We start from the raw sequence: 23186 nt of genomic DNA on the forward strand, positions 1-23186 counted from the left end.
TTTAGGAGAGGGAGGCCCCGGCTCATCGCAGGCCCAGTGCCCTCAGACTTGGAGCTGGGGGGACATGCCGCTCCCGCCCCCCCGCCCAGGAAGGGTCTCTGGTGCACGGAGGGAGATGGGGCTCTTCCTCGCCCCTGATTTCAGCCCTTCGTCCTCTCGGCCTCCCCGAGGGAGGCCATGTGGCAGACTGTTCCGAGGCAGGGCCAAGGGCCAGAGCGGGGCGGGGCCGTGTGGGTGGCCTGTCCTGTGAGCCTGCGGCTTGACCTCCCAGCCCCTCCTGGAGCCCAGCTGCAGGCTTGGGTGGCAGCCTCGGCCTGCTGTGGCCATGGGGTGCTGAGACCCCGCTTCCTTATCCCCTCAGCGCCCGCATCACACGCTGTGCGGGCTGGGCCGGGGCTGGGGCATGCTAGGCAGAGTCTGCGGACAGCCATGCCACTTGGGTTGGCTCTCCAGGCTGTGGCGTCTCTAACGGGAATAAGGCAGGGGTTTGAGGAAGACGGCACACGCGTGAAAAGTCTGAGAAACGCAAGGAAAGAGGTGCAAGCTAAAGGCAGAGGGTGTCTGCACATTCATCCGTCCATGCGTGCGTGCCCAGTCATGTCCGACTCTCTGCGAGCCCATGGACTGTAGCCCGCCAGGCTTCTCTGTCCATGGGATTCTCCAGGCAATAAACTTGGAGTGGGTTGCCATTTCCTTCTCCAGGGGATCTTCCCGACCCAGGGATCGATCGCAAGTCTCCTGTGTCTCCTGCTTTGCAGGCGGATTCTTTACCACCGAGCCATCAAGTGTCTGTACGTTTCACGATTAAACAATGACAACGCTGGGGTCCCCAGTGGCCTCAGCTGGGCTGGGATCAAGCGTGCAGCCCCTGGACTGTCTGTGGCCGTGTTCACTGTGGGGCTCCCCTGGAAACAGCTCTTATCAGCAGCTCGTGACCCCTGGCTCGCTCGCCAACTCCCTGCACATGGAGTCCTCAGGCTTTTAGGGGCAAATGAGGGAATACGGAAAGAGGTAAGGGTTCCTCTTAATGCCAGAAATGACTTCATTGATTTAAAAAAGGAGGAGAAAAGCAGTGATGGATGATCAAGCTGGCATTTCAGATGCCTCTCACGTCTGGTCCACACCAGGGGTGTAACCAAGGCATGTGCTTCTTCTTCCACCTTTGAAAACGTGCTACCTGGATTTTTTTTTTTTTTTGATATTTATTTCGCTGCGCCAAGTCTCCATTGGGGCTGCAGAATCTGTAGTTGCCGCGTGTGGGATCTAGTTCCCCAACCAGGGATTGAACCCGGGCCCCCTGCGTTGGGACCACAGTCTTAGCCACTGGACCACCAGGCAAGTCCCCTAGATTCCTTCATAGAGACAATGCTATAGGGAAATACGGTAATAAAGGCAAACACTACTTTTTGAGCCTCAGTCCTCATAGCACCCCTACCGGGGAGGCAGTCTGAGTGTAATTCCTGCTTTGCAGGTGGGTTACAGAGGATGCAGGTGGCGTGCCTGGGACTCTGAAAGTGAACCTCGATCTGACTCCATATCATTAAGTGAAGCATCTCCAGGGCTATGTGCTTCCTGGAGTCCTCCCTGTTGGTGGGACCGAGGCTTCCCAGGTGGCACCAGTGGTAAAGAACCCGCCTGCCGCCACAGGAGATGTAAGAGACACAGCATTCAATCTCCGGGTTAGGAAGATCCCCTAGAGGAGGGCATGGCAACCCACTCCAGTGTTCTTGCCTGGAGAATCCCATGGACAGGGGAGCCTGGTGGGCTGCAGTTTACCGGGGGTCGTGAAACAGTCGGACGTGACTGAAGTGACTTAGCGCGCAGGCCTGCCACTGAGCAGCCCGCAGGCAGCTCACTTGTTGGTTCCCTCCTCTGTTCATCCGTGTGCCTTGTCAGGGCTGCACACTGAGCTGGGTGCTGTGCATGGAAAGAAGAATAACCTGGCCGCCCGGGCAGCTGCCAGACCCGCGTGGAGCCGAGGCGGAGGGGAGGCACCCAGGCCGCCACACCTGCTGCCCTTAAGCGCACGTGCTCTTCTTCTCCAGGCCGATGGGCAGTCCAGAGCCAGACTGGCTCAGGGGTCCCTCTGGGTCCTCCCGCAGGTGGATCGTGGGCGCTTGAACATCAGGGTAGACGGTAGAGTCCAACCAGGGACTTTAGGGGCCAAGTGTGGGGAACTGTCCATCTAGGAACCGTCGGTCTCTCCCTCTCGAGGAAAGAGTGTAGGAAACACCCTGCTCTCTGGAACACCCCCTCCCTGGTGTGATTCATGGAGAGATTGCCCCCCAAAGTAGGTGTCTCTCTGCCCCAGGTCCCCAGCTTGCAGCAGGGCCAGTCCCCTACTCTGTTGTTAAATGGGCCACCTGGAAAAGCGAGAGAGCAGAAGGCCCTTGTGATTGGCCGTTAGGCGGCCCCCGAGGGACATACTGGGTGACAGATAAGCAGAGGACAGAGGAGTCTGGGACTGGGGTCCCAGTTATCTTAAAGTCCATCTTGGGGAACAATCCCCTGTGGATAAACAAGAGATCCGGGTCGGCCGGTTCGGAAGGGTCTTTGATCCACCTAGAAGTTAATGCTTTTCCGTGGAGAACCACAGAGCGCCCCGCCCAGGGCCACGGAGATAACAGGCGGGCGCAATCGCCCACCAGCGGCCTCTTGATAATGCCCGGTTTTATTGAGGTCTGGTTTTTGCCCAATGGGAACACGTCCGGCGAGCATCAAAGGGACACCGCGTCACCTTGTGCAAAGAATCCCTCGGGGGTGTGCGTGTGGGGAAGGGTGTGTGCGTGGCTGTGTGTGTACAAGGCTGCCCGTTGGCAGTTAGCTTCCTAGAGATCAGAGGCCACCAGCACCGCGGGGGCCTTGACAGGTCACGAACGCCATTCCCTTGTTCTTCTGGCCGGTCCGGCTCCTAAGACGTCTCTGCTGGTGTTGACTTAGCATCTCACGTGGAAGAGCCGCCCCGTGTTGTTGGGTCCCGGGCTCCGTTACAGGGGCTGTCCAGTGAGAGTTTTAAGGGAGAGGTGCGGTGGATGCTCACAGAGGACAAAGCTTACTCGTTTGGGAGTCGCGGACTTGCTTCTCTGTTGTCGCTCGGAGGTGTTCGCACAGCATGAATCATACTCCAGGGATGCAGGGCTCACCGGGGAGAGTGAAAGAAATGAGGCGTGGGGTGGTGCAAGAACACACGGGGTGTAGGAGGTCGTGTCTTTGCAAGGGTGGAGCAGATGAACACGGTGGTTGAGTGTGGTCCTGCGGGAAATGGCGTCTCCCCGCCCACCCCCGGGCGGTGCCTCTTGGCCCTCAGATTTCACCTGGGCAGGCAGGCTGCTGGGCCTCGTGAGTGGACCCCTGGAGACAGAGGCAGAGAAATACCGCCCTGCAAGCGGAACATCTGGAAGCTTCCTAAAGCTTATTTCTCAACGAGTTTGCAAGAGTCGGGACATTAGTACACGAGGTTTATAGGCTGGAGGGAACCCAGAGGTTCTAGTTAAGTTCAGTTCAGTTGCTCTAGTTAAGAGTGAGATGCATTCCGACTCTGTGGGGAAGGGCAGGATGTAGGAAGGGAATGTGGGAGCCTTGGAAATGGCCAGGGGGAGCCCCAAAGCCCTAGATTCTTTGCCCAGGAATCTGTTCAGTGTCTCTGGGGACAGACCAGGCCCCTGAGCTCCTTTCCTCTTTGATAGCCCTGGTGCAGGGCGACTGGATTTCTCCGCTTTGTTCCAAGCAGGTGCGTGAAGTGGACTGGAAGAATCCCGGGGAAGGGAAGAGCAGGAGCTGGGAGGCTCCATCCCCCTGAGCCTTCGCCTCTTAAAGACCCACAGGGAGTTCGCCTCTCCTGTAGGACAGTGGTTTTGGCATCAGGGGCCGGTTTCTCCACGGACCCAGGTTGGGTGGGTGGATGGTTTGGGGATGATTCAGGCACGTTGCAGTTATTGTGCACTTTATTTCTCTTTTTGTTGCATCAGCTCCACCTCAGACCATCAGGCATTCGATCCTGCAGGTTGGGGGCCCCTGCTAAGAGAGCCCGATGCATACCTGTCACCCATCTTCCCATTCGGGGGGCCCGGTGGGGCTGACACGGGTGGGACCTATTCATCCTGTAGCTGTGAGCCTCTCTTGTCCCCTGCTCCTCTGTCCTCCACTCCTCTTTCTTTTCCCACCTCACCTCCTTCCCATCCTCCTTTTTAAATTTTTTCCTTCCTCTTCCTCCTCCCCTCTGCTTCCCCCAGTGACATCCTGGACTTCGCGATTTTGGCCAAAGGAAATAAGGAAATGCTTGGCTCAGCCTTTCGGCCAGGCAGGCTGGGGATGAAATAATGATGGAAAAAGACAGTCCCAGCAGGAGAGAGAACTTACACGTGACCGCGTCCTTCTTTGCAAGACGTCAGAGCATCAACCTGTTCAGCTCTGTCTCTTGCTCAGCAGCTGGTTTCTCATTAGATTCTCTCCTCCCTTTCCTCTCTGACCCGGGTAGAGACTGCCAGCCAAGCTTATTATCAGGACAGCTTTCGAGACGTGAAGTCTCTACTTGCTCAGAGTGCATCCCTGTGGGAGGATTCTGGTCTCGGTGCCTGGGGAGTTTACCAATTGGATGCAGAATGGAGGCTCCCCGCTCCTAAACCGGCCCCAGGCAGGATCACCGTTTTTACCGAGACAGTGCTTCTTGTCCCGTGAGTTCATGTTTATAGCGTTGGGTGGGAGCCGGCTCATTTTGTGCTGGCTTCATGAGCGGAGGAGGCTGAGGCTTTGTGTGGTTATTCCTGGGAGACACCTTCTTGCAAGGCGTCCACCCTGTTCCGATGGGAAACAAGGTGACACAGCCACCAGGAATTCCACGCCAGCCAGTCACCCGTCTGGCAGCTGGGATGTGCGTTCCCAGGTCTGCCCTGGTGAGCCTGTGTGGTTTCTGCCTCGGGGCGTCTTGTGTCCTGGCTGTCGCTAGGACTCAGGTGTATCGCTACCTTCTTCTTCTTCTCTCCTCTGGGCTCTCTGGCCCTTTGCAACATGCAGCGGTTCTCAACACCCGCCACCCATCGGAATCAGCAGCACGGCTCTAACTGCTGCCTTGTCCCGCCCTAAGCGATGCCAGCTTCCCCAGGCTGGGCCGAGCCCCAGGCATGGGAGTTTTGAAAAGCTTGCCAGGTGATTCTCAGGTGCAGCCGAAGTCAAGAAAGGGCTGCACCTCAGGGGCAGTGATTGTCTGTGGGAGGGATTCTGCCGTTCCCCATCCCCCACCTCCCAATGCCAGACACACGCCAGTGTCCAAGATGTTTTCAGTGGTCACACTGAGTGGGGCTGCTCCTGGCTTCTCGAGGCTGGAGGCCAGGGGTGTAGTTGAGCATCCTCCAGTGCCTTGGACTTCATCCCAGTGCCAGCCCCCCAACCCCAACCAAGAGCAGCCAGCAACCCTCTTCTCTAGGTCTGTGGGGAAGCAGACGGTGCATGCCCTGATTGACAAGCTCAGTTTCCTATATGGTGCAAGAAGGTCATCATGGACGCAGTGGCTTGAAACCACACTCCCTTCTCCCACAGTCTCTTTCATCGGCCACTTTCACTGGGTGGAAGTCAAGGTGTCGGCAGGGCTGTTTTCCTTCGGGAAGCTCTCGGGAAGGGTTCATTTCCTGGCCTTTCTAGCCTCTGGAGACCTCCTGCTTCCCTTGCCTCCTGCTTCCTGCCTTGAAACACTCCCTCCAGCTTCCCGCTTCTGTCGTGACACCTCCTGCTCCTTCTTCTGTGTCACACCCCCCTCTACTCCCCTCTTATTAGGACACTTGGGAGTATACGTGTCCCCTCTCCCCCAGTCATCCAAGACAATCTCTGCCTCTCAAGATCCTTGACTTGCTCACACCTGCGCAGTCTCTTTGGCTATAGAAGGTAACAACATTCACAGGTTGCAGGGGTATTAAGACGTATCTCTGGGGGCTGATAGTCAGCACGTCAGGCTTCCCAGGGGGCACAGTGGTAAAGAACCTGTTGGCTGCCAACGGAGGAGAAGCAAGAGATGTGGGTTCCATCCCTGGGTCGGGAAGATCCCCTGGAGGAGGGCATGGCGACCCGCTCCAGTGTTCTTGCCTGGAGAGTCCCAAGGACAGAGGAGCCTGGAGGGCTACAGTCCATGGGGTGGCAGAGAGTCAGACACAACTTGAGCTTGCATGCACACGCATTCAGCCTTTCACAGGGGCCCTCTTCTTCCTTTCCCAGTCCCCAGTTTTTCTCCAGGGTTTTTCCACCTGTAGACTCTTAACATGCTTTCTCCTTCTGTCCTGGGTGTTTTCAGAGAGGCAGGGTCTGAAGGGCAAGGCGGCGTGTTGGAGTCCTGTCTAACCAGCTCCTAGTGGCCATAGCAACGGGCAGGAAAACATTCGAGTGGGAAAAGACCGGGTCGGTGGCGGGGGTGGGGAGCGGGGTGGAGGCAGGTGGGGAGGGGACCCGACCCTGGAGTTAGCAGCTGCCTTAACCTGGAGAATGATGCTGGGGGGAGAGGCAGGGAAGCCGAACCGGCGTCTCAACCACTGTCAGCTTCCTAACCCCCCCACCCTGCCCCCGCATCTGGGTTTCTAAGTGATCTTTCAGATCTCCAGGTGCCCGCTAATCTGCTGGCCCAGTGCCTTTCTCTAGGCTAACAGAGGTGTGTCTTTGGCCAAATACGAACGCTCGACCCAGAAGGGTTTGGTGTGGGGCGAGGGTGTGTCCGGCTCTGCTGAGCTGGTCCTAACCTCGTTCTCCTCCCCTGGGTGGAGGCTCTCATTTCCACCCTCCTGTCCCCAACCCTCGGCCCCCTCGGCTGGGTCTGTGGGGTTAGGATGAGTCGGGCGGTGGGGGCCCCGTGGTGTGTTTGGCTTTTTGTTTTGTTTTGCGCATGCCTCCCGACGTTCCCCTCTGTGTTTAATGTCCCGGTGCGAGTTCGTGCGGTTGCCCGGAGACGAGAAGGAAGTCCCCGAGTGATTCACCGGCAGCTGCCAATTCATTTGCTCGCCCTGTGCGTCTCCCTGGGGAAAGGCCTTCTCCCTGGTCCTCTCCGGTTCAGCTCAGACGGCTGCTGGTGTCTGAGGAGGGGAAATGTGGAAATCAGAAAGTTTAGCAGGACTTTGGGGCTGTTGGGGGCGTTTCGGGGTCCCAGGGAGAGTGTCGGAAGGGAGAGACTTCCGGTCTCCCTCTTGGCCGCCTGGAGCCCCAGGGTGCCTCTGTGAAGGCTGCTGCGCTGGCTTTTGGGGAGCTGACTCCTGCCTGCACACTCTCTCCTTCCACAGTGCTCCTGCAGGCAAACGTCTTGAAGCATCTTCTCCCTCCCCCAGGCACTTATGGGAACGTCTTGCCATCTCTGACCATCAGCACCCCTCTCTCTGGCTTCATCGCAGCCCACACATCCCCACCTGGTGTTTAGCCCAAGCACCCAGGAAGGAGAGCTCCCTCGCGCCAGGCTGAGCCGTGACCTCACAGGACCATGGAGGGGCAGAGGGGCCGGTTGGTCCTCCTGCACCCAGAGTCCATGCATGTCCCTCTGATGCTGAGGTCCTTCCGGCCTCAGCTGTGTCAGTTGTTGCCTCTCTGCTGTGGCCCACAGGAGCGGAGCGTGCCTGTCTGGTTTCTGTCTGCCTTCTCAGCATCTCATCCCACATGGTGCTTGTGAACGAGCAGATTTGCAGGTGATTTCTCATGGGCTGGCGGTGATGGAGTCAGAGATGGGGGAGCCCAGATTCATCTGCATTCGTGACTGTGTGTGGGCTTAGACTCTCAGTCATGTCCGACTCTGTGCGACCCCATGGACTGTAGCCCCCCAGGCTCTTCTGTCCAGGGGGATTCTCCATGGAAGAACACTACAGTGGGTTGCCATTCCCTCCTCCAGGGGATCTTCCCGACCCAGGGATTGAACTCGCATCTCCTGTGTTGGCAGACGGACTCTTTGCTGCTGAGCCACCTAGGAAGCCCAATGCTGCTTCTAAAAGCAGTATTTTAGTTAAGGGGGAGAAAAGGCCTGTTTATACTGTTCAAGTTTCCCTGGTGGCTCAGATGGTTAAAAAAAAAATCCCCCTGCCAATGCTGGACACCCAGGTTTGATCCTGGAAAGATCCCTTCCCAACCCAGGGATCCAACCCAGGTCTCCCACATTGCAGGCGGATCCATTATCAGCTGAGCCACGAGGAAAGCCCATGAATACTGGAATGGGTGGCCTATCCCTTCTCCAGAGGAACTTCCCAACCCAGGAATTGAAAGGGGGGTCTCCTGCATTGCGGGTGGATTCTTTACCAGCTGAGCCACCAGGGAGGGTCTCAGCAATTTTAAGATGAGGAAGTCCCCTGAGGGCATTTCGTGGTACTCAGTGTATTTGTGGCTCAGAAACGGGGAGTTAGGTAGGGGAGTGGGAAGCGAGGAAAGCGTAAGTCCAAGTCCATCTTCACACATTTACAGTCTGCAGTGCAGAAGGGAAATGTGTTACATCGTATTTTTCCACTTCCTCCCCTATGCACTCTGGATCATCTCCTAATTTATTGTTAAGGGTCTCTTGAGAAGCGGGTGACAGAGGATGAGATGGTGGGTTGGCATCATGGACTCAATAGACACGAGTTTGAGAAAACTCTGAGAGACAGTGAAGGACAGGGAAGCCTGGTGTGCTGCAGTCCATGGGGTTGCAGAGAGTCAGAGACCTGAGCGACTGAACAGCAACCTGTGAAAGCAGGGGGACCTTCCAGCTGAAGTGACCATCAGGCTTAAGGACCAGGTGCCTGTCATCCTGTACGGAGCAGCGTGGTCCCTCTGTGCCTCAGTTTCTTCATCTGTAAAAACTGGGTGATCTGACCCCTCCATGCTCCTGCCCCCATGGCTCACAAGCTGAAAAACAGAACTGTCCAGAACTGTTCTTCTGAGCTGTATTTGGTTTTTAAAATCAGCCATGGTGTAGTGGTAAGGCTTGTGTGAGGGTTCCCAGCAATGATTCAGTGTACAGATTGGTCGCTCAGTCATGTCCGACACTTTGCGACCCCATGAATCGCAGCACGCCAGGCCTCCCTGTCCATCACCAACTCCCGGAGTTTACCCAGACTCACGTCCATCGAGTCAGTGATGCCATCCAGCCATCTCATCCTCTGTCGTCCCCTTCTCCTCCTGCCCCCAATCCCTCCCAGCATCAGGGTCTTTTCCAATGAGTCAACTCTTCGCATGACGTGGCCAAAGTACTGGAGTTTCAGCCTCAGCATCAGTCCTTCCAGTGAACACCCAGGACTGGTATCCTTCAGAATGGACTGGTTGGATCTCCTTGCAGTCCAAGGGACTCTCAAGAGTCTTCTCCAACACCACAGTTCAAAAGCATCAATTCTTCAGCACTCAGCTTTCTTCACAGTCCAACTCTCACACCCATACATGACCACAGGAAAAACCATAGCCTTGACTAGACGGACCTTTGTTGGCAAAGTAATGTCTCTGCTTTTGAATATGCTATCTAGGTTGGTCATAACTTTCCTTCCAAGGAGTAAGCGTCTTTTAATTTCATGGCTGCAGTCACCATTTGCAGTGATTTTGGAGCCCAGAAAAATAAAGTCTGACACTGTTTCCACTGTTTCCCCATCCATTTGCCATGAAGTGATGGAACCAGATGCCATGATCTTCGTTTTCTAAATGTTGAGCTTTAAGCCAACTTTTTCACTCTCCTCTTTCACTTTCATCAAGAGGCTCTTCAGTTCTTCTTCTCTTTCTGCCATAAGGGTGGCATCATCTGCATATCTGAGGTTATTGATATTTCTCCTGGCAATCTTGATTCCAGCTTGTGCTTCTTCCAGTCCAGCGGTTCTCATGATGTACTCTACATAGAAGTTAAATAAGCAGGGTGACAATATACAGCCTTGACGAACTCCTTTTCCTATTTGGAAGCAGTCTGTTGTTCCATGTCCAGTTCTAACTGGTGCTTCCTGACCTGCATATAGGTTTCTCAAGAGGCAGGTCAGGTGGTCTGGTATTCCCATCTCTTTCAGAATTTTCCACAGTTTATTGTGATCCACACAGTCAAAGGCTTTGGCATAGTCAATAAAGCAGAAATAGATGTTTTTCTGGAACTCTCTTGCTTTTTCCATGATCCAGCGGATGTTGGCAATCTGATCTCTGGTTCCTCTGCCTTTTCTAAAACCAGCTTGAACATCAGGAAGTTCACGGTTCACATATTGCTGAAGCCTGGCTTGGAGAATTTTGAGCATTACTTTACTAGCGTGTGAGATGAGTGCAATTGTGTGGTAGTTTGAGCATTCTTTGGCATTGCCTTTCTTTGGGATTGGAATGAACACTGACCTTTTCCAGTCCTGTGGCCACTGCTGAGTTTTCCATATTTGCTGGCATATTGAGTGCAGCACTTTCACAGCATTATCTTTGAGGATTTGAAATAGCTCAACTGGAATTCCATCACCTCCACTAGCTTTGTTTGTAGTGATGCTTTCTAAGGCCTACTTGACTTCACATTCCAGGATGTCTGGCTCTAGGTCAGTGATCACACCATCGTGATTATCTGGGTCATGAAGATCTTTTTTATACAGTTCTTCTGTGTATTCTTGCCACCTCTTCTTAATATCTTCTGCTTCTGTTAGGTCCATACCATTTCTGTCCTTTATCGAGCCCATCTTTGCATGAAATGTTCCCTTGGTATCTCTAATTTTCTTGAAGAGATATCTAGTCTTTCCCATTCTGTTGTTTTCCTCTATTTCTTTGCATTGTTCGCTGAGGAAGGCTTTCTTATCTCTTCTTGCTATTCTTTGGAACTCTGCATTCAGATGCTTATATCTTTCCCTTTCTCCTTTGCTTTTTGCTTCTCTTCTTTTCACAGCTATTTGTAAGACCTCCCCAGACAGCCATTTTGCTTTTTTGCATTTCTTTTCCATGGGGATGGTCTTGATCCCTGTACACTGGAGACAGGGATTCAGTGTACAGAGTTCCTTGAACAGTATGTGTTAGTCACTTAGTCATGTCCGACTGTTTCTGACTCCATGGACTATAGCCTGCCAGGCTCCATTCTCCATGGAATTCTCCAGGCAAGAATACTGGAGTGGTTTGCCATTTCCTTCTCCAGGACATCTTCCCAACCCAGGGATCAATCCCGGATCTTCTGCATTGGCAGGTGGATTTTTTACCATCTGAGCTGCAAAGGAAACTTGAACAGTATAAACATGCCTTTTCCCTGCCTTAGCTAAAATACTGCTTGAAGGAACGTTGGGCCACCCAGGTGGCTCAGCAGTAAAGAATCTGCCTGCCAGCGCAGGAGATGTGAGTTCGATCCCTGGGTTGGGAAGATACCCTTGGAGAAGGAGATGCAACCCACTCCATTATTCTTGCCTGGGAAATGCTATGGACAGAGGAGCCTGGCAGGCTACAGTTGTTGGGGGTCACAAAGAGCCGGACATGACTGAGCAACTGAAGAACAACAACAGTGTTCTATTTAGTAGCTAGAACATTCTGGATTAAAGGCAGTAAGGTGATGTTCGTTGTTCAAATTCTTCCATTGAAAGGACAGAATGCAGAGTCTCACTGTGTTGCTGTTTTTTTGTCCACAGGCCTGGGAGGCAGGACAGGTGGAGAACTGTTCCTCTCGCCCACAGTCCCCACCAGGAACCTCAGTGTAACCAGGAAGACCCCAAGGAGCTAAGATGGGACCTTCTCTTAAGAGGCAAGTGCTCTGGATTGGAATGAGAAGTCTTATTTTGGAGAATGGACTTTCCTGGTGGCTCAGTTGGTAAAGAATCTGCCTGCAACATAGGAGACCCAGGTTCGATCCCTGGGTCAGGAAGATCCCGTGGAGAAGGAAATGGCTACCCACTCCAGACTTCTTGTCCCATGGACAGAGGAGCTCGGCAGGTTACAGGTCCATGGGGTTGCAAAGAGTTGGACGCAACTGAGTGACTAACACACACACACTTTCTGGAGGCTAAAGGAGCTTCTGGATTTAAGAAGATGTTTGAGGCAAAAGCAAAGAACCTCGGCCTGAGGAATCCTGTGTGTGTTGACCTGTGTGAACAGGAGGCCACCTCCAGCTGAAGGGGAAGCCATGACCGTGGACCTTATAACTTCTTATGCTGGTGCCTGGTCTTCAGACCGTCCCCCACAGTCCTCGGAAACCAGAGGGTTTTCTCCTGCATTCTTTCATTCTCGCCACTCCCACATCTGCTGAGCCTTCGGACTCAGCAGTTCTCTTTTACTCCATCACTTCTCAGCTGGATATAGAGCAAAAAGTTCACTACACGTAAGTCTACTGATCTTACATTTTGCTCCTTCTGAAAAGGCCGGTGTTTGCATGTTGCTGTACAAGCAGCCTTGGAAGAGCATCCCTCCTCATTGTATGTGTGTGGGGTCTGGCCCCACAGGCTCCAACATGATGCAGGTCTGTGCAGAAATTCTTCAGGCTGTAAAGATGCTAGGGCGTTGGAGGGGCCCTCGCAGGGAGCTGGATCCTGAAGGCTGGCGTCACCCACGTTCACCTTCTCGGTTTGGATTGCACACAGGTGCACGTCTGGAGGAGCAGAACACGGACACGTCTTCTGTTGACACAGATGCGTGATCAGCTCCCAGCGGGGCAGTCGGAGTCCACGTCAGAACACCGTGCTTCATTACAGATTATCCAGCGGCCAGAGTTGATGGTGTTTCTAGAGGACCCCTTCTTTCCAGTGTGTCCGGACCATAGATGGGGCCCCACAAAACCCAAGTCCTGTTGATGAAGTGAACCTTTTCTGTTGAGAACAAAACAGCTCATGATGAAACAAAAATAATACAGCCACTGGAAACAATGGGAAACAGACTGTGGGATGTGTGTGTGTGTGTGTGTGTGTGTGTGTGACACGGTTGTATAAAATAAGAGCCAAGAAGAAAATTTCTGCATCTTAGCTAGACAGACTAAGAGCTAAAAACTCTTGGGGTGGTGTTGTCTGGAGAGTGAAGGAGTTGGCTGGAAGACTTCCTGAAATTCCTTTGACCTCTAGGGTCCCGTAAAATATCAGGGGCGTGTAAACTGGGCCGAAGTGTGTGCTTTCTGTCTGAAGTCTCCTGGATAACCTTCGAGGTCAGCTCAGATGCTGTTGACTCGGAACTCCCCTCCCCCAATTCCCTTCCCTTTCCAGACACGGGCTTTATCTGGGATAAGGCGGCGGAACTTGGTAGTGGTAGCGGCGGAGAGAGAAGGAGGTTGCGCCAGCCACAGTTTGGGGGTGCTCTCGACAAGTGAGAACAACCAGAAGGCAAATTACAGGTTCTTCCCAGGTGAGTGAAAGCCAGGCTTTCGGGAGCGCATGCCATCCTGAAGTTGTTGCTTCTTGTCAGAGGATCAAGGCTTTATCTCTTCTGCTGAAAGACAGGCTTAAGCATCTCATCTAACCCTGCTCATCTTGTTTGGTGGCCCCGGCGGGGGGCGGGGGTGTACGGAGGTCATCACCTACTAGGGTAGAGATGAGCACGCAAGCATCTAGAAAAGACTCTGTCACTGCACACCTGTCGAGATAAAGACCCAACCTCCTGCACGTGTGTCTTTCCCTGTGTCCTGAATTTCCGTGCCTTCACTGCTGTTGAAGGAACACTGGCCAGCTCCTGGGGTGTCATTGTTCTTTTTTTAAATAAAAAGGACTCATTTCAGATGTTTCCCTCATTTTTATACCCCACATGTGGTCATTGGTTCCAGAAGAAGTCCCACTGTGGTGCCAAAAGCAGAAGTTTCCTCTTTTCCCTCATTTCTTCTCTTCTCATCCACGTCGAATCCCAGATCCCCAGAGCCTGAAGTGGTCTAGAGCATCGCTGTTATCTAGATCTACCCTCGACTAGTGCGGGAATCCCGTTTCCAGCATCGCATGCGGGATGGGCAGGCCGTGGGGGAGGCAGCCTTTCTGGCAGCTTGAGAGAGACCTGGGAGAGAAGGTTGGATGATGTTCAGCCTTAGGGGGGGACAGCAGAATTCCAAGGAGTACTTCATCCACATGTGTCAATTTCTTCATCCGATAGTGAGCCAAAGGCATCTCATTTCTGGGTCCGGCTGTGTGTCTTACGCTGATAAAAAAGCAGAGAGTAGGGAGACAAGGAGACCTGAGTTTTTGTCCCAGGAAGTCCCACTTCTCAGCTCTTTCCATGTAAAATGAGGGAGTCACATCACACATTCCCCAAAACCCCTTCTAGCCATGTCATCCACAGTGTCGCCATATGGAAGGATAGAGTTCATGACTTAAAAATTTTGCTATTTTTTCTTCTCTCTGGCTCAAGTCCTAGCCTTAATTTCCTTTTCCCTTAAGTTTTTAAAAAGTATCCAGCAGTTGTTTGTCTAGCTGATGATTTATTTTTTGGTTGCGTCTCATGGCGTGTGGGATCTTTGTTCCCTGACCAGGGATTGAACTCTCACCTCTTGCAATGGAAGCAAAGAGTTTTAATGACTGGACCTCCAGGGCAGTCCCCGGGTTGATTTCAGCTTGCTCCAAGCTCATGTATAAGTCACTCAAGCCTTTTTCTCCAGGTCTCAGTTTTTCCCATCAATAAAATGGGAGAGGAAGGGGGTGGTCTTAATGGTCCTCCAAGTTCTCCTCCCGTGTGTCCCGTTCTAAGCCTTGTCTGACGCAGCCCATGGCTGACGGGTAACTCTTGCTTTGCCTTCGGCCACACCAGCCAGAGAAAGGGCTGTCTTAGGAAGTCCATTACCAACGACTCCTTCAAAGCCGTTTGTACTTGTCAGTGCACCGAGCAAGAGTTTGTCGAAGGAGAAGGCAAATAGACATACAGACTGATGACAGGCCAGGGGGAGGGGGCCCGCTGTTTGCCCAGGGTGACTGGGAGGCAGAGAAAAAACCTGCCTGCCGTCTTGACCAATAAATAAAAACTGGGAGCTCTGCGTGGCTAAAACTGTAGGGGATTTATTAGCTTGCTCAGGGAAAGGCAAATATTGAGCCTTACGTTGGCCCGGCCTGGGACTTGCCTTTTGGCATTTGTATGCCGTCCGGCACCCATCACCGTGTACTCCAGGTTATCGGGTTCTGTCGAAGGGTTTTTTTAAAAGGATTTTTTCCGTCTCCTTCTTCTTTCCTTCCTCCTTGCCTGCCCCCTCGCCCCCACCCCCCAGCTCCCACCTTCTCCGATAGCTCAGCCCTGGGCTTCAGCGAGGCGGGGAAGACAGCATGGAAGCCTTGTCGTCCTGGGTGTGAGGCGCCTGTGTTCAGGGCTCCAGCTGCCCAGGGGGTTTACCGTGGCCGTGGCTCGGGGCTGCAAACCCTCCAGGTGGTCCTTGGGGGGTCTCCTCCCTTCTCCGCCCTGAGCGCTTCAGAAGTCAGGTCGCAGGCAGTTGGGAGAAGCTCGTGCCTCTCATTAAAATAAGCATCACCACCACCACTGGAAAAAAAGACACAGACCTCCTGGTTTCTAAGTTTTTCACAGTGAACACGTGATTTCGGCCTGAAATGCCCAACGGTGAACTGACCGGGCTTGTCACTGTCCACGTGAGGCCGGCTGGGACCTGGGACACTGCTGTACCTAGACAGCATCTCCTCCAGCAACAAAAGACAGAGAGACGGTAAGGACTAGACATGACTGTGATGTGCAGCTGGGGCAAATGCTGGACAATAACATAACAGAAAGACTCAAAAGCCAACTGCCACTTCTGAGGCACCTGGAGCAAAAGCAGGGGGTGGAGAGCAAACGCAGGGTCCTGCACGTGTCCCCTGCACACAGCACCTCCCAGGTTTGCCCACCCAGGCCCCGCTCTGCCTGACCCCTGGACCTGCCTCCTGCCCTCGCCCCATGGAAGGAGCCAGCTCCCTCCACTTGGGGAACAAGCAAGGGGCCTGTTACTTGTTTTCATTGCCCACTGCTGTAGCAGGAGCCCGAATAAAGCTTGCCTGAATTTCTTGTCTGGTCTGTCATCAATTGCTGTTGATCGGGTAAGGCCAAGAACCCGTGGAGATATCCAGTCCCCAGGGGATGGACAGACACCCAGTCTCTCCAGTTTCCAAGAATGAGCCTCAGCGGAACCAAACTAGCTGGCATGTTCTTTACCCTATGCTGGAAACATCTTCAGTCTGAAGTGCTGCAGCTCCAGGTACCCAGGCAGAGATTCACATGCCCAGGCAGAGAGCCAGGTGCCCAGGTAGAGATCCAGGTGCCCAGGCAGAGATCCAGGCACTCAGGTACAGATCCAGGTGCCCAGGTAGAGATCCAGGTGCCCAGATCGAGATTCAGGTACTCAGGTAGAGATCCAGATATCCAGATCAAGATCCAGGTACTCAGGTAGAGATCCAGGTACTCAGGTCTCCTTGATGGTGGTCCCTGATACCCACCCGCTGTGGGGTACAGCATACCAATGCACATTGCTCCATGTCAGACGCCCAAGGCCCTTTTCTAGGCCACCCTGCTAGCCATCCGTGGAGAAGACTTGGTCCCAGCCCACCCGGATATAGCAGTTCCCCACTACTACTCATGCGGTCAAGAGCTGGGAAATGTTCTGGAATTGCTTAATTAGGAAAGCTCCTTTCACACTCCAGTGGTGATTTTTGATTGAACTCAGCATGAGTTTTAATCCTCTGGCAGTTCTTCCTGGATGAGTCTATGTTGGGCAGCCAGGCTACTGAAATCCTGTGCATCCTTAAAGGTCGTTTCAAATGCTGCCTGCTCTAGGAAGCCTTCCTGGGTTTATTATTCCCTCTCAATCGGTTGTGACCTCCCACTCTGTCACATTCTCTTAAAGCATCTGGCATTGGCTAGGGACCCCAAAAAGAATAAGTTTGAAAGTGTAAGAGGTGACCCAGTTTCTGCTTTTATGAGAGAAACAGAGTATTGAGAGAAAAAAAGTTTAAAACAAGTTCAGAATAAGCACAGTAAATGACACAAAAAGTGTTATGGTAAGGAAAGGGCGATCAGCGTTTTGGGGTCCCTGGCCAAAGCCAAGGTCACTGGAGACCTGCAGTTCAGAAGTCTTGAGTCGTAGCCTCATGGCTTTTACCCGGTAGGTATACAAGGAAGATGTGGAGTTGATTTTCCGTATTCATGATCTGTTACTGTATGTCCCACTAAACTTGCCTGGTGTTTTTTTGTTTTTTTGACTGCCTATTAATCAATAAAGTGTTTCCTGAACAGCAGAAAAAATGTGCTTGTTCCTTGATTGGTTGGTTTTTCTGCAGAATCTCTTCTTGAAATAGAATATGCCTGCTTTTTGCCAGTTATCTGAGAGCTAGGGCCATTTTTAGGGGCTTCCCAGGTGGCACTGTTGGTAAAGAACCCTGCTGCCAATGCAGGAGACATAAGAGACACAGGTTTGATCCCCGGGTCAGGAAGATCTCCTGGAGGAGGGCATGGCAACCCACTCCAATATTCTTGCCTGGAGAATTCCATGGACAGAGGAGCCTGGTGGGCTACAGCCCATAGGATCACAGAGAGTCAGACACGACTACAGCAACTTAGCATGCATGCAGAGTGATTTTTAAGATAGGAAAGAAAAAATTTAAATCAGAAGTTTAGATCAGAATTTCTAAAGAATTTCACTGTGTCTAATAGGGAGAGAAATGGAAGAAAAGCACAAGACACGTGGGATGTCCTTTGCCTTTAGGATCTTACAGTCTGGTTGGACAAGAACCACACATATAAAACCATCAATTGCATTCGCCAAATAAACTCACGGTTAGTACTCCTGGAGAATCTGGGTGGATGATGCTGCCTGCCTGCTCTCCATCCCATCATGAATGTTTCCAGCAACAGAGAAGTTGGACAATGGTGACCAGATTCCCTGCTAAAGGGGATGGACTTCCTAGGTCCAAGGGCACACACTCCTGAGGAATGGTCCTTCCTAGGTCCAAGGGCTTAACATTGGAGGACAGAAAGCAGAGAAAGAGACATCACTCTAGAGCAAGCAGACCCAAGGAGAGAAGACACTGCTCCCGTTTGTCATCTGATTAACCAGCCTTTCTGTGGGGCGGGGAGCAGAAAGAGAGGCAGAAGTTTCTGTTTTGGGGAAGAGAAGAACTCAAAGACCACCCCCTCTTCTTCACACAGATGAGTAAAGTTAGAATTTGGATGAAGTGGGTGTCATCTGTGGGCTCTGGTCACCAGGACCAATATCAAACGTTCAAGAAATGATAAGACACTTGGCCAAGCAAAACCAAGCAGTTCAGAAAATAATGCACGCAGACATGGAGAACAGACAGGTGGGCCCAGGGAGGGAAGGGGGAGGGTGGGGTGAATTGAGGGAGTAGCGTTGACATAAACACTGCCATGTGTAACAGAGAGAGCTAGTGGGAAGCTGCTGTATAGCCCAGGGAGCTCACCTGGGTGATGACCTTGCAGGGTGGGTGGAAGGGAGGCTCAGGAGGGAGGGGAGAACACACACATATAGCTGATTCACTGTTCATTGTACATCAGAAACTAACACAACAGAGTAAAGCAATTATACTCCAAAAAAAGAAAAGAATACAGCCCAATGTCTTACAGGGCGATAGGGTTTGAAAGCTCTTGGCAATGCTTCTCACGTGAATCTCACAGCAACGCTGTGAGATGGTATTAAGACCTTGTTGTCATGGGTGATGAGAGTTAGGTGAGGGAGATTGAATGACTTGCCCTAAACCACATCCTGTAAGGTCCCTGCCCTAAGGACAGTGTCACAGTTTCTCTGTGCAAACTGTATCAGTCACGGCAGGCTGCTGTGACAAAACAGCCCGGAATCTCCGTTGCTTTGTCTAAGGCATCGTCCCTGTTCATTCCTCAGGAGGATGTGTGCTGGCAGTTGTGGAAGCAGGATGCTCTTTTTCATGCACATATTCAGAAACCCAGCTTCCTGCCTTACGGCACCACCTGAGCTCTAGCAGTGACACTTCTGGGGGGTATCTTAGCCTCATCTTTGAGCGGCCTCGTAGGGTTTAGATGAGTTATTCCAGGTGTGGCAAAAGAATGACGCCAGGGACACAGCGTTCAATAAACATGGGCTTTTAGCTCTATGCTGGGACCTGTCTGCCACGACTCTGGGCTCACGAGATCTCTGCATCTGTGTGGGAAAAGACTTCAGCTGCGAGCTCCACCGCAACGTCTGCGTTTCCCCAACGTGAACAATCTCCCCAGCTCTGGCAAGCTCTTTCAGCTACGTGGTTTGTTTTAAGGGTCTAGAACTGAGTTCCAGCGAAGAACATAGATGATAATCCCTGGATACTGGCCCTCGGACAGTGATTCCACTTCCTGGGGCCCCTCAAGACCACATGAGCTTCATGTGACCCTAATACTGGTCAAGATTTTTCTCCCCAAGGCCAAATTCTCTCCCAAACCTGCTGAGTGCCTCTACAAACCAAGGAAGCTCTGCAGGATACTCTATCAGACGGACATATCGGGTTCACGGAAACTTTCTGTTGCTTTCTCCCCCCAGGGAGAGGAAAGTTCTGATCTCACAATCCAGGCAGCCTTTCTCCATTTTCACACCTAGATTTCAAATCACACCCTTCTCCTCCACTGCCGCCCAACAAGCTCCCCTCTCAGCTCTCCCCTCCTGCTGGGCGTGGGTTCTTGTAGCTACGAGACCTCCGTCGCCCAAGATTTCTGGCACCGGCTCATGTGTTCCATCTTCAGCTCTGCTGGCACCGCCAGAGAATGGAAAGGCTGGTCTGTTTACAGGACGCGGGGCCAGAGCAGCATTAGAAACTAAGGAGCAAATAAAATGTTGTAAACACATTTCCTTTCCAGTAAGGAGTGTTCCTTGCCGGGTCCTTCAACAGGAACCATTTTTCTCATGTGTTTGGATTAACGCTCATGCTGAGCAATTACCCTGCCCAGGGAGGGGCTCCCTGTTTCCGTTGGCTATTTATTTTGATTTTGGGCACCTCTCCCCGCTCTGAGCATCACACACCTAATAGTAAAGAAACTGGGCTCCATCTCGGGGCCCAGGGAGCAGCCCCTCCCCAGCCTTCCTCTGTCGTCTCTTCCATCACTCTTTTGGCTCCAAACAAGGTGAAGGCCTGGGCTGTGGGGGGAGTTTTGCCCTGGGATGGAAGCCATTCTCCATGGAGAAGGAGGGAAGGAGGTGAAGCAGAGGAGAGAAATGGCTCCAGATAAAAGCTGGAACGTGCACAAAGGGTTGTGTGCGGGTGACTGTCTCTCTGTAAAGGCTCTTCAGCAGAGCCTTCGTGTGAGTTTTCTGCGGGAGCCGAAAGCCATTGATCTCAGGTTTCCTGACTCCAGCAGGTAGCTTATTGTAAAACAGTTCATCCAGAGGGGAAAAAAACACCTTGTTTCAGCATTTTGATTTTTTTTTTTTTTTCAGTGCTCTGAACCAGACTTGTAAGAAAGGATATAGAGAACACTCCTTCCCCTGCCCACCCCCAGCTCTGAAATAGATTTCACTGGGGGGGAAAAAGAACCAAGCAACTTCCAACAATGATTAATCTTGTTTACAAGTGCGTTGTGCTATGAAGGGCCCCTGTTTGCCGATTTTTTTAAAAAGAATTTTTATTTAAATATTTTTGGCTGTGCTGGGTCTCTGTGGCCGCGCCGGCTTTTCTGCAGTTACGGTGGGTGGAGGCTTCTGTCATGTTGCAATGGTGTTTGGGCCTCTCCTCGAGGTGGCTTCTCTTGTCGGAGGCCCCGACTAGGCCTGTGGGCTTCAGGAGCTGCACCTCCCAGACTCTAGGGCACAGGCTCCATCGTTATGGCGTACGGGCTCAGCTCCTCTGCAAGCACGTGGGATCTTCCTGCACCAGGATCGAACCCGTGTCTACCCCCGAGCCACCAGGGGAGCCCCCTATTTACAGATTGCAACCCCCTCCCCTTCCTCCTTCCCCTCTGCCCCCTGTTTTCCTTCTGTGCAGGGATGGAGGAGGGGAGGCCCGCCCGGTGCTGACGGTGGTCAGTGCGGGGAATCCTCACTTTTAAGTTCATGTCACTTCCCAAATTCCTTGCCTTTGTCGGGTTGCCGCCGTGAACTGATGTTCTTGGAGGTGCTGAATTCAGAGTGGCGGTGAAGAGTGAGCCAAGTGGTGCTGACTCACAGACAAGTCATGGGATGACTCTGACTTCGGAGTCCTTAAGGTTGGACTCAGTGGAGGCATCAGGAAGAGGCTGGAGATGGAAGGTGGGGTCTGCCGCCTCCCCCGCCACAGCTTCTCCATGAACCCCCCAGACTGCAAATGGCCTTCCTGACGGCCACCCCTACACCTCCTCCCAAAGACATCCCAGACGGGTCACCAGGTCACCTGCCCTGGGCTTTACCTGGGTCATGAGTTGGTGACAAAGTGAAGGGCAAAGCGAGACCCTTTCCCCTCTGGCGGTTGTGGACTTTCTCACACCTTGTCTTCCGAGGGCGAAAGGCTTCTTCTTCCAGGGGGTGTGAGACCCTCATCAATGAAACCCGGTCGGCACTGGAATGATCCTGGACACGCGTGATAATGAGTGAAAAGTGCAGAACCACGTGCTGAGCCTGGATCCCAAGTGTGCTGCCGGCCCTGTGCCTGGTGGAGGCGAGCCTCGAGTAGGCTTTTCCAGAATCGAGGAGGAGGAACGTCTGAAGATCCACCCCCAAGCTGGTGCCCAGGTCCCCTCAAGAGCAATGGGAGAGTCTCACTTAAAAAAAAAAAAAAGATTAGTATTTGGCAATCTGACCCAGTGAGAGACTGTGGTCCTTGTTCATGGACTTTGGTCTGGGGACCTCCGAGGTTCTGGTGGGTCAGTTAAGCCACCCAACCTCCCTCGGCAAGTTGGTGGTGAGCAGTGATGGATCAGGCCTCTGGTCTCCACCTGAAACGGGCTTCCCTAGAGAGTACCTCAGGGAGAGGAGGCCCGAGAAGGTGTCTGCGGAACGGGAGGAGGGCTCCAGTGCAGGCAAAATGCTGCAGAAGCAGAATGCATTCATGGTAGCGCTGTGCCTGCCGTCAGGGGTGGGCGCGCGTGCTCCGGGGTCAAGAATGCTTTGAATAAGAGGCGCTGAGGGCGGACCAGCCCTCCACGGGGCCTGCTGGGCTCTCCAGGGATGGGAAGACTTCATCCGGGCTGCAGCCCATCCTCAGTTCTGCTCTATTTAGAACACTTTTCTCTTTTTTTTTGGTGGAAAGCAGATTGCAGAGGAGGAAAGCACCCAGCCAGGCGGGGAGGAGTCTGGTTCTGCCCTGGCTTCCAGAACTGGGGGTGGAGGGAGGGAGAGGTCAAGGCTGAGACTCAGGGCAGGAGGCACCAGCCACAGCCCGCCCCTGCCCCCCATCTCCTCCTCATCGGCACCTTTTCCCTCCAGCCTGGCAGGCAGCCCTTCTCTGGGCAGAGCTTACGGAGGCAAGGTCGCAGAGGGAGACCATTTCCACTCTTACAAGGTGAGATAGGCACGCGACATTTTATTTTATTTTTTTCCCCACAATATTTGAATGTATGTCATAGATTGTCCCATGCATTGTAACAAGACAATCACATCTTGTTACAAAAACCAAAGTCCAAACGCAAAGAGAAAACCCTTCATGTTGTGCTTTTTTTAAGCATAAGCATTAACTTCCAAGAAGCCCCCCCCAAAGATTATTGGTCAGAGTGTCTAAACTACACTCTGAGCAACATCCTAGAATTTTCTGATTGAATTTATTATTTTTTAAATTAATTAATTTATTTTAATTGGAGGCTAATTACAATACTGTGGTGGTTTTTGCCATACATTGACATGAATCAGTCATGGGTATACATGTGTTCCCCATCCTGAACCCCCGTTCCACCTCCCTTCCCATCCCATCCGTCAGGGTCATCCCAGTGCACCAGCCCTGAGCACCCTGTCTTATGCATCGAACCTAGGCACTCGACATTTTAAATCCCAGAGTCCCTTTGACAGAAAGCCCCACTGCGGCAAAGACCCGCTTGGGTGAGGAATGCTGCCTGGTGGACTCCGTCCCCCGCCCCCTGCCGTGGAGCCCAGCAACGCAGGAGGCTCTGCCCACTGGGCTCCAGTTGGCATCTCCGACTTCCCTTCTCTGCTGGATTCTTTTGCACGATGGGCCAGAGTCACTCACCTTCTGGGTCAAGGCAGCTGTGAGATGAACGGCAGCTGTTCCTGGAGAACTTTGAAGCAGCAGTGTTCTGTACCTGATTGTGCATGCGTGTGTGTGTGTGTGCGTGTGTGTGCGTGAGTCGCTTCAGTTGTGTCTGACTCTGCGATCCTATGGGCTGTAGCCCACCGGGCTCCTCTGTCCATGAGATTCTCCAGGCAAGAATACTGGAGTGGGTTGCCGTGCCCATCTCCAGGGCATCTTCCCAAC

The 23186-nt window shown here is 52.7% G+C and overlaps 1 long non-coding RNA gene across 3 annotated transcripts in view; it reads left to right on the top strand.

The window, feature by feature from the left end:
• LOC133232949 (uncharacterized) overlaps positions 1-15841 on the top strand; it is a 160219-nt gene extending 144378 nt beyond the window's left edge. For all 3 annotated transcript variants that reach the window (XR_009731516.1, XR_009731515.1, XR_009731517.1), the window contains one exon: positions 11532-15841. This is a non-coding gene — a long non-coding RNA (uncharacterized LOC133232949). The remainder of the gene's footprint in view (positions 1-11531) is intronic.
• The last annotated feature ends 7345 nt before the right edge of the window (positions 15842-23186 follow it).

Source organism: Bos javanicus, chromosome 19 (assembly GCF_032452875.1).
Source record: "Bos javanicus breed banteng chromosome 19, ARS-OSU_banteng_1.0, whole genome shotgun sequence".
Taxonomy (NCBI): Eukaryota; Metazoa; Chordata; class Mammalia; order Artiodactyla; family Bovidae; genus Bos; species Bos javanicus.